Source organism: Rhinatrema bivittatum, chromosome 5 (assembly GCF_901001135.1).
Source record: "Rhinatrema bivittatum chromosome 5, aRhiBiv1.1, whole genome shotgun sequence".
Classification (NCBI taxonomy): Eukaryota; Metazoa; Chordata; class Amphibia; order Gymnophiona; family Rhinatrematidae; genus Rhinatrema; species Rhinatrema bivittatum.
In genome coordinates, this window is record NC_042619.1 from 1585928 (window position 1) to 1602112 (window position 16185).

At 44.2% G+C, this 16185-nt stretch overlaps 1 protein-coding gene across 7 annotated transcripts in view; it reads right to left on the bottom strand.

Moving 5' to 3' along the window:
• Positions 1 to 16185, bottom strand: part of ARFIP2 (ADP ribosylation factor interacting protein 2) — a 222599-nt gene that overhangs the window by 80166 nt on the left and 126248 nt on the right. The window lies entirely within an intron of this gene.

Consider the following 16185-nt stretch of genomic DNA (forward strand, 5'->3'; position numbering starts at 1 on the left):
AGGGAAGGAATCCACTTAAAAAAAATAAAATATATCCATCCCAAACACAGGGGAAGCAGAAAGCAAGAGAGTGTATTAGGAGGATACAAACAATCAAGATCAAAAGAGAAGACCACATGTGGGGGAGAGAAGCCAAAATAGTCAATGTTGAGAAAGTGAGAAGCAGGAGCGAGGTTGAAAAATAAAGGGAGGAGGAGAAGATGATGGTCAGAGTGGAAAGATGGTCAGAAAGCAAAGGATATGAGAGGAAAGGGAAGAAGAGATTGAGGTCAGAGAACAAAGATGGTGTGAAAGAAGGAAAAGGAGGAGGAGAGAAAGTGAGAAGAGATCAGAAAGTGGGAGTCCGAGAGATGAGGAAAAGGTCAAAAAGGTCAGCAAAGCAAGGGAATGGGTAGAGGAGAGCAGAGGAGAGAAACGAAGGAGACAGGGGTCAGCAAATGTAGGGCGCAAGAGGAGGAAATGGGGGACAGAGAGAAAAAGGTGCAGTAAAAGGAAGAGATGGATCAGAGAGCGAGGAAGGAGGATATGACAGCAATGAAGAATGGGAAAGGGAAAAAGGAAGAGAAACAGATGAGTCATTAACATCACAAAGCTGAATGAGTAAAGACAAGATGAAGTTGTAAGAACATTCTGCTGTTATATTCCTGTCTCACTGGTGAAAGACGATGCCAGCTAGCGCCGAGTGTCCTCAAATACAAGGCAGAACTCAAGTTCAGTGTCAGCCTAGCAAAATCCCCATAGGGGGCTGCCATGTAGGACAGGGGTCAGAAGCATGGCAGCCGCACCCCTCCCCACCCCAAAAGTGGCTGCAAGGGAATCACTGTAGTAGTGAATCAAAAGCTTTCTAGCAAATTGTATATGCAAGGAAATTATTAAATAAAGCAGGCAGCTTTTTCCTCTTTACCTTAGTTTTTTCTCTTCATACTCATTTGTCCTTGTTTTGCTGTTTCTGTTATTCCTTTCCTTGAAGCAACCCTTCCCTTCATGGAACATCTCATTTCCAGTCCCTTCCTCCCCCTGCACACCCTCTCTTCTCTTCTACCACCTATTTTGGCCACCAGCTGCCCCTTAGCCCTCACTCTGGCAGCCAGCACAGCTCTGCAGGCCCGGTAAGTGGAAGTCATGGTTCTTCACATCAGTTATCTTTACTGTCTGCAAGGCCCTGCTATTAAAGTGATGACAACCAGATACCGTAGCACAACACAACCAGCTTTGCCTCATTTTTTGTGATACAATACTGGGAAATTTGTTCCGAACTGCTTGCATGCATATTTTTGAAGTATAAAACTGAAAAAGGCAAGCTGGGATCCTACAAAATGATGAGAACTACAGAAATCCAAATTACTGTAATATTCATTTCTGGTGGAAAAATCAGACTGAGAGCAGACAATGGCTGTGCAGCTCCCCCCAGACACTATTCCAGTAATGTACCTAATCTCCATTCTGTAAGAAGCGAGCGGGGATGCTGCAGCGCCTTCCAACCACACCTCCAGCTCCCTGCTGAGGGTATAATGTGCGCTAGCGCTGATAGAAAAGGTGTGCTGGGACCAGTCCCTTTTACAGGTCACTTAATGGTCATGACATGGGAATTACTTCTGATCAGTACCAATCTCGCAGAGGATCGGACCCAATACTCCAAAAGTTGACAAGTTCTTACATAAAGATCAATTGTTTAACTTACTCTTGACTCTTTTACTTGCGTTGAAGGTGCGATGAGGATTACAGCATTTCAGATTTTCATAGTTTTGAATAGGGGTAGATGAAGTCTACGCCCCAGGTGGTTTGTAATAAAACTATGACCACTCGCTCTATTAGTTATCCCCCTAATTTAGAGCAATTTGAATGAGTGATGAAGACAGAGGTACCCTATTTAAATGAGATTAGTAAAGGGCAAAATCCCTATTTGTTTACATGTTATTTATTGTCAGTATTGATAAGTATTTTGTTACTGAGTCATGAGTGTACAAAAGTGACATTTATCCCCAATCTCAGCACCACAATAATAAATTCACCACTGCCACACAATTTCAGAAGGAGATAAACCAGTTGCAGTTGGTCTAAAATAGGGCGACTACTAAATAGTCAGTGGTCTTCGTTCTAAAGTATATGGAGACAGACAAAGATCTAAACATGGATACCTTACAGGAAAAGCAGGATAGGAGAAATATGATAGAGATATTTAAATACCTCCAAGGTTTTCTTGCACAAGACGTGAGCCTTTGTCAAAAGAAAGGACTCTCTAGAACAGGGGTGATCACACCGGTCAGCACAAGCTACAGATTGAACACCATACTCCCCCTGCATGATCGACCCGGAGCAAACGGGGTTTGTTAAAGGCAGGCAGGGGGTAAGAAATGTCCGCCATCTTATAGCGGCCCTTAGTTATCATCCCCCGGTAGAAGCAAAGCGTTTGACTCTCTATCTTGGGACTACCTGTTTTGGACCTTGCAACAATATGGTTTTTCTGGCACCTTTGTGACATGGCTGGAAGTCTTATACAATGCCCCCAGCACACGCATCCTAATCAATGGATCACTTTCCCTCTCCACTGTGGGGTGCCCACTTTCGTCACTTTTGTTTGTTCTGGCGATTGAACCCCTGGTGACATGACTACATCGCAATAGAAATTTCTGGGGCCTCAGTGTTGGGAGCCACTCTTTGAAAGTGGCTATGTTTGCGAATGACATTCTCCTGTTTGTGGGGTGTCCTCGCAACAGTATCCCTGTCATAAAACAGCTTTTTTCCCCAATTTCAAGACATTGCGGGGTTGACAATCAACTTCTCAAAATCTGAGGCGTTAGCCCTGGATCCACAACTCCGACACACCTGGGTGGGTGACTTCCTTTTCTCCTGGGCCTCAGACAAAATCAAGTCCTTGGGAGTTTGGGTCCCTAGGGACTTAAAATGTCTATCTGCTTTGAATATTAAGGAGACATGTGGCCATACAGTCGCAACTGGCAGCATGGTGACCCCTCCCATTGCCATTTTTTGGCTGTTGTGCCCTTCTGAAAATGATGATTGTTCCTAAATTAGTCTATAAGCTACATATGCTACCCTGCTGGCTCACAGCTAGTGACCTTCAGAAACTCAGATCCTCTTTTTCACAGTTTATTTGGGCTGGAAAGAGAGAGAGGATAAAATATACCGCTCTCGAATGTTCACGGGAGAATGGTGGCCTAGGTCTCCCCGTGGCTCACTGACTCTTATTCTTATTGTGAAGCTAAGTTAATCACTAATATGTCAGCTGCATGGTCGCCGATGTTCTCTTACAGGCGAGCCTGGCAGTGCTACGAACTTTGGAGTTCCCTAGGGTGTTGCTTTATCCGTGCATACACGCCTGGCGGTGGATGTATTCTATCCAAGGCCTGAGCGGCCCGACATCCCTGCTGCTCCCTTTGGTGGGTGATGCTGACTTTCCTCCATGACAAGACTGCAGCACAATTTTTAAGCAATGGGAACAGAAAGGTATCGCTTTCATCTTCCATCTATTCGAGAAGGACTCGCAGGTAGTGCAGACATTTCAATTAATAACTCATACCTTTCAAATTTTTTCTGGACACTTCTTTGCCTATTTGCAAGCACGGCCCTATCTACAATCTCGTCAGTGGACAGAGGAAACATTTACCGTATTTTTCGCTCCATAAGACATACTTTTTTCCCTCCAAAAGTGGGTGGAAAATGTCTGTGCGACTTATGGAGCGAATATACCCCCCCCTCCCCCCAAAAAAAACCTAACTACAACCTCCCACCCTCCTGACCTCCCCAAAACCTGCCAAAAGTCCCTGGTGGTCCAGCGGGGGTCCGGGAGTGATCTCCTGCACTTGGGTCATTGGCTGCCAGTAATCAAAATGGTGCCAATGGCCCTTTGCCCTTACTATGTCACAGGGGCTACCAGAGCCATTGGTCAGCCCCTGTGACATAGTAAGGGCAAAGGGCCGTCAGCGCCATTTTGATTACTGGCAGCCGACGGCCCAAGTGCAGGAGATCGCTTCCGGGCCCCCGCTGGACCACCAGGGACTTTTGGCAGGTCTTCGGGGGGGGGGGGGGGGGGAGTTCCCCACAGAAAGAGAACGATAAAAGTTTTTTGATATGGGGAGTGGTCCGAAATGGCCCTCCCCAGACCCGAAAACGAAATGGGGACAAAAAAATATTTTATGCACTCCCCTAATTTGCTCCATAAGATGCACAGACGCCCAGGAACAGAGCCGGTTTAGCACACCATTTTTTTTTTTTTAAATTTTCCCCCTCTGAATCCTAGGTACATCTTATGGTCAGGTGCGTCTTATGGAGCGAAAAATATGGTACATCAGAACTCTCATTTGCAACAGTGCTCTTTGACACGTCAAGTGTATCTAACTCGATCGCTGGCTGGAGTAAGCTGGGAAAAAGCTTTCAGTGAAATGGTCACTTGGATACATTAGTCACGCATTGGTCTATCTCTCTAGGAGAACCCCTGATGGTTAATTTTTTATTGAATTGCTTCAAAACATTGTACTCTCATAATTCGGCCCAAGGCCTATGAGAACTGCAGTTTCGAATCTTACACCACACCATCTCTGATGATGGTTGGAGGTTCCGCTTGGGCCACATAAATTCTCCAGTGAGCATCAAATGCGGTAGGGCGGAGGGCACTTTACTGCATCGGCTTATAGAATGTACGATGCTGGATGGGTTTTGGTCAGCGATACTCGATGCTATTCACAAATGTACTGGAGTGCCAGGTAAAAGATCAGGCCTGTCTCTACTATGCGGCTTGCTTAACGTTAAGCAGCAGCATAGTACCTCTAAGGACTGTTTTGGGCGTTTCGCTGTTCTTCTGGCTTGCCACACCATTTTATCCACTTGGACTCAGCCTTTATCATCACTCTCCATTAAGGTGTGACATCAGCGGATGGCGTCGGCCATGCAAATGGAATGACTGGACATCGCTGTGGGGAATCGCAAATCGGATAAAGTATACTGCAAATGAACATAAGATATACCATACTGGGTCAGACCAAGGGTCCATCAAGCCCAGCATCCTGTTTCCAACAGTGGCCAATCCAGGTCATAAGAACCTGGCAAGTACCCAAACACTAAGTCTATTCCATGTTACTGTTGCTAGTAATAGCAGTGGCTATTTTCTAAGTCAACTTAATTAATAGCCTTTGGACATACAGAACAGCCTGCTCGCTGCTGGATATTGCAATGGTTCTAGAGCCCATGAGCTGACCTGCTCTAGGCACTGTTTATTTAGTCCCCCATCCCTGGCAGCCTATTTGCAGCATTGCTTTGGGGACGCTTTTCTAAGCAGTATTACCTTGTATAGTAAGACGGGTTATTCTAGGTACCAATGTACCAATATGCATTATTGGAATGGTTTATGTGCATGCCTAGCTCTAACTTGGTCTCCTGGGTGGCAGGTGGGGGTACAATCATGGAGTGTTTGAGTGTATGTGTGCGTGAGGATTGTTTGTATGGCTGCAAAGTCGGTTTGAGAGAGGTGTAGATGGTGGTCAGATCATCAGGGCTTCTGCCCCGCTGTAATGTTTGTTTGCGAATGTTCTCATAATTGCAGGGGTTTGCAGTTCAGATTCTGAACATATAATGGGTACTGATAAACTATGTATCGGTCCAGCTACCTCCTAGGTTTTCTAATTTACTGCATTTGTTGTGTCATATCACTGGTGGTTATGTGATCTGATCCGGTTGTATTTTGTTCGGCTTCTCTGTTGTAAACCTCTGTTCAAAAATTGCAAAACAAAACTATTTTGAAAAAAAAAAAGAAACCAAAATATAAAAAGAAAAAGGAAAAAGAAAGAAAGACAAATAAGGAAAAGGAGGGGGGAGGGGAGTCAGGGGATACCTAGCAGTGGAGGAGAGGGGTGGAGGGGAGAGCGAGAGGAGCTACCAAAAAAACACAGGATATGAGATCCAAAAAAGACAAGAAACCTAACACAGACATTCAACATGGTAGAAAGAGAGCAGTAAGAGACTTGATAGCAGAGTGTAAAAATATCGTACTATGGAGAAGGCAAACGCTGAAAATAATGGTCAAGCAGCCTCCATATAATAAGAAGCCAACTGCGAATACATTGATATCTCCAGGCTGCTTCTCTCTCATAGTGATAATAGAGGCAGACCATATGCTATTAGAAAGTAACACTTAAATTAGTAGGATTCTGCCAATTGAGCAAAACCAACTTAACAGCAACAGAAAGTAAAAAATCAAGCAATTTCCCTTGAGATGGTGATAGAGGGGGCCGAACAATAGAGGATCGGAGAATAATTAAAGCATAGGACAACAGTGGGCCAAACTAAAAGGAGCAATTACAAAAGCAACAAATCTATAAGTTAGAAAAGTAAACAAAAGTAAGAGAAATAAGAAACCAATCTGGTTCACAAAGGAGGTGGCTGATTATAATAAAAGCAAAAGAAGCAGCTTTTAAGAAATATAAATGATCCCAAAAAGTGGAACACAGGGAGGATTATCTGGTGAAACTGAGGGAGACAAAAAAGTAATCAAGAAAGCAAAAAGTCAGGCAGAGGAAAGGATTGCCAAGGAGGTAAAGCGAGGTGGCAAAACATTTTTCAGATACACCAGAGATAGGAGAAAGGTCCATAGTGGTTTAGTGAAACTGAAAGGTGATAAGGATCAATGTGTGGAGAGAGACGAAGAAATGGCAGAAATACTAAACAAATATTTCAGTTCAGTGTTCACTAAGGAAGACCCTGGAGAAGGACCGTCACTTGTTAACATAGCTGTAGAAGGAGGTGGAGTAGATGAAACTCCATTTATGGAAGAGAATGTACGGGAAGAGCTAGGAAAACTGAAAGTGGACAAAGCCATGGGGCCTGATGAGGTTCATCCCACTGAGGGAGTTCAGATGTGCTGGCGGGTCTGCTGCGTGACCTGTTCAGTAGATCCCTGGATAAGGGTGTGGTACCGAGAGATTGGAGAAGAGCGGTGGTGGTCCCGCTTCACAAGAGTGGGAACAGAGAAGAGGCTGGAAACTACAGGCTGGTTAGCATCACCTCGGTGGTGGGAAAAGTAATGGAGACTCTGCTGAAAGAAAGGATAGTGAATTATCTACAGTCAGGAGGATTGCTGGACCCAAGACAGCATAGTTTGCACCAGGGGAAGGCCCTGTCAGTCAAATCTGATTGATTGGGTGACTAGAGAGCTGGATCAGGGAAGAGCACTTGATGTAATTTATTTGGATTTTAGTAAAGCTTTTGATACGGTCCCACATAGAAGACTCATCAACAAAATGAGAAGCTTGGGGGTGAGCTATTGTATCCTTTTTTTACACCCCTTTGTTAATTGTAAACCGGCATGATGTGATACCTATCGCGAATGCCGGCATAGAAAAACACAAAATAAATAAATAAATAAGGTGGTGGTATGGATTACAAACTGGTTGATGGATAGAAGACAAAGTGTAATAATAAATGGAACCTACTCTGAATTTGTATTTATTTATATTCCGTTTTTCAAACTTTTTTCAGCTGACAGAATGGTATTAAGTGGAGAGTCGCAGGGATCAGTGTTGGGACCAGCTCTGTTCAACATTTTTGTAAGCGACACTGCGGAAGGGATAGAAGGTAAAGTTTTGCGGATGATACTAAGATCTGCAACAGACTGGACATGCCGGAAGGAGTAGAGAGAATGACGGGATTTAAGGAAGTTGGAAGAGTGGTCGAAGATATGGCAGTTGAGTTTCAATGCCAAGAAGAACAGAGTCATGCATTTGGAGTGTGGTAATCCAAAAGAACTGTATGTGTTGGGGGTGAAGGGCTGATATGCACAGAACAGGAGAGGGACCTTAGGGTGGTAGTGTCTAATGATCTGAAGTAGGCGATGTAATGCGACAGGGCGATAGCTAAAGCCAGAAGAATGCTGGGCTGAATAGAGAGAGGAATATCTAGTAAGAAAAGGGAAGTAATAATCCCCTTGTACAAGTCCTTGGTAAGGCCTCACCTGGAGTACTGTGTTCAGTTCTGGAGACCGTATCTCAAAAGGGACAGAGACAGGATGGAGGCGGTCCAGAGAAGGGCAACCAAATGGTGGGTGGTCTCCATTGAATGCCTTATGAGGAGAGGTTGAAGAACCTGAATATATATACTCTGGAGGAAAGGAGGAGCAGGGGTGATATTTATTTATTTAAAAGCTTTTTGTATACCGGTATTCGTGGGTACATCATATCGGTTTACAGAGAACTAAATGAAATACATAGAACAGTGTGGGAGGAACAGGGAACAACCATGGAAATGCATTAGGGAGCTTTAAGAAAGGTAACAAGCAATAAACATATGGTATAAAGAAACATATATGATACAAATTTTCAGATACTTGAAAGGTTTAAATGATCCATGGTCAACAGACCTTTTCCATAGGAAACAATTTAGTAGAACTAGGGGTCATGATCTGAAACTCCAGGGAGGAAGACTTAGAACCAATGTCAGAAAATATTTCTTCACGGAGAGTGTGGTGGATGCCTGGAATGACCTTCTGGAGGAAGTGAAGACTAAAACCGTGAAGGATTTCAAAGGGGCATGAGATAAACACTGTGGATCACTAAAGGCTAGAGGATTTCAAAGGGGCATGGGATAAACATTGCAGATTTATTTATTTATTTGATGAGTTTTATATACCGTTATTCGGTTGAGCCATCATAACGGTTTACAAAAGTATACATTATCTTGTAACTGAGCATTAGTAGGAACAGAAACAGATTTTATTTATTTTATTTATTTAATAACTTTTTTATACCGGCATTCGTAGGACACATCATGTCGGTTTACAAAAAACTGAGAAGGAAAGGAAATTACAATGAACAGGGGAGGGGGTAACTGGGTGAGTACACAAGTGAAAGAGAGGATATTTAACAAGCAGCGATACAACTATTTGCATTCGGTTAGGGTTATATATGCAAATGAACTAATATACAATGTTACATGGCATGTGCACTTGACATATTTAGCATGTGGAACTTGATTGCAGTAGCGCGGGGCTTGTGCACTTGATACACAGTGACGGTTACAGAGGGGGGGGGGGTGTGGGGGGGGGGGGAAGGTTGCAGGGGAGGGGGGGGTGGGGGGGGGGGAAGTTCTGGGGTGGTTGAAAAGTATCAGGTAAGGGTATAGGCTAGGTTGGGATTAAGGTGAAAAATGGGTAAACATCGGCTAGGATTGGGTGGAATTAGGGTATGCTTGTTTAAAGAGCCATGTCTTGATTCCTTTTTTGAAATGGCTCAGGGATGGTTCTAAGCGGAGTGTGACGGGTAGGGAATTCCAGAGGGTAGGGCCCGCAATGGAGAAGGCTCTATCCCTAGTGGCGGTGAGGTGTCCAATTTTAAGTGAGGGAGTTTGGAGAGTGCCAGCAAGGGAGTTTCTGGTGGGGCGGTTAGATTGACGGAATTGTGGCATGTCTTCAAGCCAGGGTGAATTGTTGTTGTGTAGTGTGTTGTGGAGGATGGTAAGTGTTTTATATTGGGAACGGAAGGTGATGGGGAGCCAATGGAGGTCTTGGAGTATGGGAGTGATGTGGTCAGTTTTTCTGGTGTTTGTTAAGATTCTTGCCATGGCATTTTGGAGAATTTGGAGTGGTTTAATGGTAGAGGCGGGGAGTCCTAAGAGGAGGGAGTTGCAATAGTCGAGTTTGGTAAGTATGGTGGTTTGCATAACTGTGCGGAAGTCATGGGCATGGAGAAGGGGCTTAAGTTTTTTGAGGATTTGTAGTTTGTAGAAGCCTCCTTTTAGGAGTGATTTAATGTGGGATTTGAAGCAGAGTTGATTGTCTAGGCTTACTCCTAAATCTCTGACACAGGGCGGTAGTGTGTGATATTGTGAGGCGTCGAGGGTCATTTGGTGGATTGAGTTGAGGGGTTGGTTAGCTAGGATGAGGATTTCTGTTTTCGATGTGTTAAGTGCTAGATGGAGATTGGAGAGGAGAGAGTTAATGGATGTCAAGCATGTTTCCCAGTATTGAAGGGTTTCGCTGATGGATTTTTGAATTGGAATAAGTATTTGTACGTCGTCAGCGTACAGAAAGAATTTTAGTCCTAGTTTAGAGAGGAGGTGGCAGAGGGGGAGTAAGTATATATTGAAGAGGGTGGAGGATAGAGAGGAGCCTTGGGGTACCCCTTGTGTGAGGGGAATGTGTGTGGATTCAAAATCGTCGAGCTTGACTAAGTATTTGCGATGTTCTAGGTATGAGGAGAACCAGGATAAGGCTGTGTTTGAGATGCCTATCTCTGCTAATCGTGATAAGAGGATTTGATGATTTACGGTATCGAACGCGGCTGAGATATCGAGGAGGGCGAGTATATATGATTGTCCGTGGTCCATGCCTTTGAGAACGGTATCCGTTAGTGCGAGTAGGAGTTTTTCGGTGCTGCGGTCTTTACGAAAACCATATTGGGTGGGGTGTAGGATATTGTTTTCTTCTAGGAAATCGGAGAGTTGGGTGTTAACCACTTTCTCCATGATTTTAGATAAGAAGGGCAGATTGGAAATGGGTCTGTAATTTGCAGGGTCATTGTGGTCAAGGGTGGGTTTTCTTTAGTAGTGGCTTCACGATGGCGAGTTTAAGTGGGTCGGGGACTTTCCCGGAAGTGATGGAGCAGTTTACGATATCTGCTATAGGTCTTGCAATGGCGGAGGGAATGGAGAGTAGGATTTTTGATGGGATGATGTCTGCGCTATGAGTGGATGGTCGCATCTTTTTTAGTATGGATTCCACTTCCGTTACGGAGGTAGTGTCAAGGGAGTTGAGGTTAGTGTTGTTGTCGATTGGTAGTGGGTCTGTGGGTACGGGGTTAGGGGGTAGGCGTGTTAGAATTTTGGAGATTTTATTTTGAAAGTAGTCGGCTAGATTCTCACATTTCTCTATGCTGTTTGTTTCTTGTGAGGATGGAAAGGGGGACTTTGTGAGTTCCGTAACAAGGCAAAATAAGGCGTTTGGATTGAATTTATAACTGTGGATTTTTGCTGCGTAGAAGTCGCGTTTGGCGTGGATGGTTGCTTGTCGGTAAGAATGCAATGTGTGTTTGTAGGACATTTTGTGTGTGGGTGTAGGCTGTTTACGCCAGGTACGTTCTTTGGTTCTGAGGTCTTGTTTTAGTTTTCTAAGTTCATCGGTATACCATGGCTTTCACTAAAGACTAGAGGATTCACTAAAGACTAGAGGATTTCAAAGGGGCATGGGATAAACACTGTGGATAACTAAAGGCTAGAGAATGGGAAAGAATGAAAAAAAGCATGGGGCTAATGGGCCTGGGGGTAACCTACACAGAGTGACATTTACTGCCGTGAGAATCTTGCTGGGCAGACTGGATGGATCATTTGGTCTTTTTCTGCCATTACTATGTTACTATGACAAGACAAACTAAGCATATGGGTAATCACTCCCCAAACATCACACCAAAAATGATGGGTGGCCGGACAGTGGTAAAGAAGGTGAGAGAGAGCAGCCTTAGGGGCCTGAAAGGACCAGCAGTGATGAAAAGGAGATGGGCCTGCTTTGAACTTGGCCCAGGACATCCAAACCACACAGTGAGCCAAAAAGGATTGATTAAGATGGGCCGAAATGGAAACCCGTATAGAAGTGTTCCAATATACAGACCATGGAAAGTCAGCAATAAGAGACAAATCATGGGACCACACCTCTTCTAAACCAAAACCACAGGAGAAGGAATGAAGTTTAAAATACTTATAAATATGGGAAGCGCTATGGCCGTAAATACTCAGAGTGCACAGAATCGAGACTACCTGAGGCAACTGAGAAATCGAAGAGAGATCCAAGGAAGTCATACCCAATGAGAAAATTGAGTAGAAGCGAGACAAAATTTGGTGCATAATTGGGAAAAAGAAAGGAGGAGCCTATCAGAATACAATTGAGAAGGAGAGAATATACACCAGCCGAATACCACAGAGGCCAGCAAATAGGTTGATGAGCTACCTGAAATCGGGAGTTTAACCATAAGGGTACCAAAGTAGATGATTTCCAGGGGACAGTGAGTTGAGGAATAATTCGTTCCAAGGTATGAAAGGCTGTATAAGTGGATAATAAAACAGGGTGGTTGCGAAAAGGAGTCATAGTTGCTAGGCCAGGAATATAAGATAAAGGAAGGGGAGCAACGATAGCTTGCTCTAATGGGAGCCAAACTGGAAGGAGGAAGAAGGAAAGGACTCCGAAAGCCAGGCTAAGCCCTGTTAAAGTATAAAGAAGAGATGATAGAAACAAAAATCAGGAAAATTAACCCCACCTGATTCCCTGGGTAATTTAAGGGTACACAGGGCAATAAGGGGGGAGGAGGAGGGGTTGGGGGTTGGAGTTCCACAGAAATCGAGACACCAAAGAATCTATCTTACGGTAAAAGGGACTAGGAAATAACATTGGTAACATACTAAGAATGAAGTTGATTTGGTGGAACAAGCACCATTTTAATTGTATCCAAACACCCTCACCATGAGAGAAGCAAGGGAGACCACCTACTAATGTTATCGGTCATAAAAGAAAGGATCCTTTTTGTAGCTTTAGAGAAAGTAAGGGGCAAAGAAGTGCAGAAATAAATAAAGATATTTCAGACCATCAGAAAGCCAGCAAAACTGAGAAAGATGAGACGCAACGTATACCATGGGGCCATTAAGGGGCATAAGCTCAGATTTACTCCAGTTAACTCAATAACTGGAAATGCCATTTTCTTGTCATTAATGTACTCATAGCCTTCTCTTTTATTCCTTTAATTATACTCGGTTTTGTCTCCCATTTCTCTGCACCTCCTTATATACCCCTTTCCCCTTCTCCTGTCCTTAAACCCCACTTTTTTCCCTATAGTAACCCTTTTAGACCCCTTTTATTTACCCCCCCCCCCGCTATCCTTTAAATCTTACTTTTTCCTATAGCAACCCTGCTAGTCTATATATAGTTGCCTTTCTGAACGCATAGGGGTAGATTTTAAAAGAAGCGCGATCAGCCTACTTTTGCTTGCGCATCAGACTCAAGCAAAAGTACGCTGGATTTTAGTAGATACGCGCGGAGCCGCGCGTATCCACTAAAATCCTGGATCGGCACGCGCAAGGCTATCGATTTTGTATAGCCTGCGCGCGCCGAGCCGCGCTGCCTCCCCCCGTTCCCTCCAAGGCCGCTCCGAAATCGGAGCGGCCTTGGAGGGAACTTTCCTTTGCCCTCCCCTCACCTTACCCTCCCTTCCCCTACCTAACCCACCCCCCCGGCCCTGTCTACACCCCCCCCTTACCTTTGTCGGGGGATTTACGCCTCCCGGAGGGAGACGTAAATCCCCGTGCGCCAGCGGGCCTGCTGCGCGCCGGGCCGCGACCTGGGGGCGGGTACGGAGGGCGCGGCCACGCCCCCGGGCCGTAGCCACGCCCCGTACCCGCCCCCAAAACGCTGCCGACACGCCCCCGCAACGCCGCGCGCTCCGGCCCCGCCCCCCGACACGCCCCCCTCCGAGAACCCCGGGACGTACGCGAGTCCCGGGGCTCTGCGCGCGCCGGGAGGCCTATGTAAAATAGGCTTCCCGGCGCGCAGGGCCCTGCTCGAGTAAATCCGCCCGGTTTTGGGCGGATTTACGCGAGCAGGGCTCTGAAAATCCGCCCCATAAATTGTAATGTCATATAAGAACATAAGAAATTGCCATGCTGGGTCAGACCAAGGGTCCATCAAGCCCAGCATCCTGTTTCCAACAGAGGTCAAACCAGGCCATAAGAACCTGGCAATTACCCAAACACTAAGAAGAACCCATGCTACTGATGCAATTAATAGCAGTGGCTATTCCCTAAGTCAACTTGATTAATAGCAATTAATGGGCTTCTCCTCCAAGAACTTATCCAATCCTTTTTTGAATCCAGCTACACTAACTGCACTAACCACATCCTCTGGCAACAAATTCCAGAGCTTTACCGTGCGTTGAGTGAAAAAGAATTTTCTCCGATTAGTCTTAAATGTGCTACTTGCTAACTTCATGGAATGCCCCCTAGTCCTTCTATTATTCAAAAGTGTAAATAACCGAGTCACATCTACTCGTTCAAGACCACTCATGATCTTAAAGACCTCTATCATATCCCCCCTCAGCTATCTCTTCTCCAAGCTGAACAGCCCTAACCTCTTCAGCCTTTCTTCAAAGGGGACCTGTTCCATCCCCTTTATCATTTTGGTTTCCTTCTCTGTACCTTCTCCATCGCAACTATATCTTTTCTGAGATGCGGCGACCAGAATTGTACACAGTATTCAAGGTGTGGTCTCACCATGGAGTGATATAGCGGCATTATGACATTTTCCGTTTTATTAACCATTCCTTTCCTAATAATTCCTAACATTCTGTTTGCTTTTTTGACTGCTACAGCACACTGAGCTGATAATTTTAAAATATTATCCACTGTGATGCCTAGATCTTTTTCCTGGGTGGAAGCTCCTAATATAGAACCTAACATCGTGTAACTACAGCAAGGGTTATTTTTCCCTATATGCAACACCTTGCACTTGTCCACATTAAATCTCATCTGCCATTTGGATGCCCAATCTTCCAGTCTTGCAAGTTCCTCCTGTAATGTATCACAGTCTGCTTGTGATTTAACTACTCTGAATAATTTTGTATCATCCGCAAATATGATAACCTCACTCGTCGTATTCCTTTCCAGATCATTTATATATATATTGAAAAGCACCGGTCCAAGTACAGATTCCTGAGGCACTCCACTGTTTACCCTTTTCCACTGAGAAAATTGACCATTTAATCCTACTCTCTGTTTCCTGTCTTTTAACCAGTTTGTAATCCACGAAAGGACATCGCATCCTATCCCATGACTTTTTAGTTTTCGTAGAAGCCTCTAATGAGGGACTTTGTCAAAAGTCTTCTGAAAATCCAAATACACTACATCTGCCGGTTCACCTTTATCCACATGTTTATTAACCCCTTCAAAAAAAATGAAGCAGATTTGTTAGGCAAGACTTCCCTTGGGTAAATCCATGTTGACTGTGTTCCATTAAATCATGTCTTTCTATATGCTCTACGATTTTGATCTTGAGAATAGTTTCCACTATTTTTCCCGGCACTGAAGTTAGGCTCACTGGTCTATAGTTAACCGGATCTCCCCTGGAGCCTTTTTTAAATATTGGGGTTACATTGGCCATCCTCCAGTCTTCAGGTACAATGGATGATTTTAATGATAGGTTACAAATTTTAACTAATAGATCAGAAATTTCATTTTTGAGTTCCTTCAGTACCCTAGGATGTATACCATCCGGTCCAGGTGATTTGCTATTCTTTAGTTTGTCAATCTGGCCTACTACATCTTCCAGGTTCACAGTGATTTTGTTCAGTTCATCTGACTCACCACCCCTGAAAACCATCTCCGGAACTGGTATCTCCCCAACATCCTCATTAGTAAACAAGGAAGCAAAGAATTAATTTAGTCTTTCTGCAATGGCCTTATCTTCCCTAAGAGCCCCTTTATCCCCTCGGTCATCTAATGATCCAACCGACTCCCTCACTGGTTTCTTGCTTTGGATATATTTTAAAAAGCTTTTATTATGAGTTTTTGCTTCTATGGCCAACTTCATTTCAAATTCTCTCTTCGCCTGTCTTATCAATGTTTTACACTTAACTTGACAATGCTTATGTTTTATCCTATTTTCTTGAGATGGATCCTTCTTCCAATTTTTGAAGGATTTTTTTTGGCTAAAATAGCCTCTTTCACCTCACCTTTTAACCATGGCGGTAATCATTTTGCCTTCCTTCCACCTTTCTTAATGCGTGGAATACATATGGACTGCGCCTCTAGGATTGTATTTTTAATCAATGTCCATGCCTGTTGAACACTTTTAACCTTTTCTGCTGCACCTTTCAGTTTTTTTCTAACTATTTTCCTCATTTTATCAAAGTTTCCCTTCTGAAAGTTTAGTGTTAGAGCTGCAGATTTACTTATTGTCCCCCTTCCAGTTATTAGTTTAAATTTGATCATGTTATGATCACTGTTGCCAAGTGGCCCCACCACTGTTACCTCTCTCACCAAATCCTGTGTTCCACTAAGAATTAAACCTAAAATAGCTCCCTCTCTTGTTGGTTCCTGAACTAATTGCTCCATGAAGCAATCATTTATTACATCCAGGAGCTTTATGTCTCTAGCAAGTCCTGATGTTACATTTACCCACTCAATATTGGTGTAATTGAAATCTCCCAT